This window comes from Sus scrofa, chromosome 13, assembly GCF_054392235.1.
Source record: "Sus scrofa isolate SSC_HxYL_T2T_F1_AM1 chromosome 13, Sscrofa_HxYL_maternal_Yorkshire_Landrace_v2.0, whole genome shotgun sequence".
Taxonomy (NCBI): Eukaryota; Metazoa; Chordata; class Mammalia; order Artiodactyla; family Suidae; genus Sus; species Sus scrofa.
In genome coordinates this window covers 68,304,110-68,305,640 of record NC_139395.1, presented here as the reverse complement: position 1 = coordinate 68,305,640, position 1,531 = coordinate 68,304,110, and the positions used below count along the sequence as shown (strand labels likewise).

Genomic DNA, 1,531 nt, shown 5'->3' with positions numbered 1-1,531 from the left:
CTGAAAGATGATGAATCAGTACATTTGCTCACTGGGAACCTTAGTTTCCCTCCAGGGATGAGCTGGGGTAGGGACTGTGTAGCCCTGAGAGACCCTAAGAAGATCTGTTCCAGCCCCACTTCCTACCAGCCTGCATCCTCCTTGACCCTTCCGTACAGTTCACCTGTTCCGGGTGCTCACACCCTTTACCTGGATGCTTTCCTCTCCATCTGCTGCTGGCAAACCGTTCTCAGTTTCCACATCCTGGAGAGCTCTCTTAAGAACCCAGTCTCATGCTCACTTGGGCAGTGCATGTACTGAATTTGGAGCAATACAGAGAAGATTAGCACGGCCCCGGCGCAAGGATGACACACAAATTTGTGAAGCGTTCCATAGCTTTTAAAAAGAATAAATAAATAAATAAAAAGAACCCAGTCTCTGGGGAGTTCCCAGTGTGGTGCAGTCAGTTAGGAATCCAACTGCAACTGTTTGGGTTGCTGCCTAGGCGCTGGTTCGATTCTCAGCTGGGTGCAGCAGCTTAGAATCTGCCTTTGCCCAGCTTCGGCTGGGATCCGATCCCTGGCTTGGAAACATTCATATGCTGCAGGTGCAGCCATTAAAACAAAAAAAAAAAGCCAGTCTGGACCGCCCATTTGCCATTCATCCTCACTCCCTCTTTCCTGGCTGTATTTTCAGCCCCACCAGCGGACAAGTTCCTGGGGTGGGGAAGCCCAATAAAGATGTGGGAATTGATTGAGGGGAAAGGCTTCCAAGGGCAGGAAGCATGCCGGATCCTGGTCTGTTTCCCCTGGATGATGTTGGAAAGTTGAGATATTCTGTAAGAACTTGTCACTGTACTGAATTAACAGGAACACGAGTTGGTGTGGAGTTCTGCTGTCAAAAGGCCTTTTGTATTTCGATGCCCAGAAGCAGCCAAGAAATAGACGGCTGGGCATGGTGCCAACCTCACCACTGAGCGAATGGAGGCCCAGATTGGAGAGCAGGCCTGGGTCCTGGCAACTTGAACTGAAGTTCTCCTCTGTGGGTCTCTTCAGCCCTCCACACACTGAGGTCCTCATCTGAGGAATGAGCAAGGTACCCTGGGGGGCTTTATAGACCCCTTCTTTGAGACTGATCTCTAATGTAAGGTTTATCAGGTACAATAAAGACTTACTGAACCACCAGGAGTGGGGGTTCATCACCTTCTGCCCATCTTCTTGGCCTGGATCATTGGAGATGGGATCACCAAATTTTAAGCCACCCCGTCACCTTCCCATTTCTCTAGCCTAAACCTGGATTGTGCCAAGAGTGGTCCCTGGCCCAGCAGCATTGGCATTCCCAGGAGCAGGGGAGAAATGTAAATTCTTGGTCCCCACCCCAGGCTGAAAATATCAGCATCTGCTGCCTTATAGGATCCCAAGTGTTGCCGATGTACATTAAATGTTGAGAAATGATTCTCTGGTTTCTCTTGCATCGTCCTAGGCTAAGACAAAGGGCTGGTTGAGCAGACAGCCTCCTTGGATCTCTCTGGAAATTCCCCACAGCATCAGGT

The 1,531-nt window shown here is 50.0% G+C and overlaps 1 non-coding gene across 1 annotated transcript; it reads left to right on the top strand.

Moving 5' to 3' along the window:
- Positions 1 to 274: 274 nt before the first annotated feature.
- On the top strand, positions 275 to 379 carry LOC146397387 (U6 spliceosomal RNA). The gene has a single exon (XR_014825441.1). It is a non-coding gene; the product is annotated as a U6 spliceosomal RNA (small nuclear RNA).
- The last annotated feature ends 1,152 nt before the right edge of the window (positions 380 to 1,531 follow it).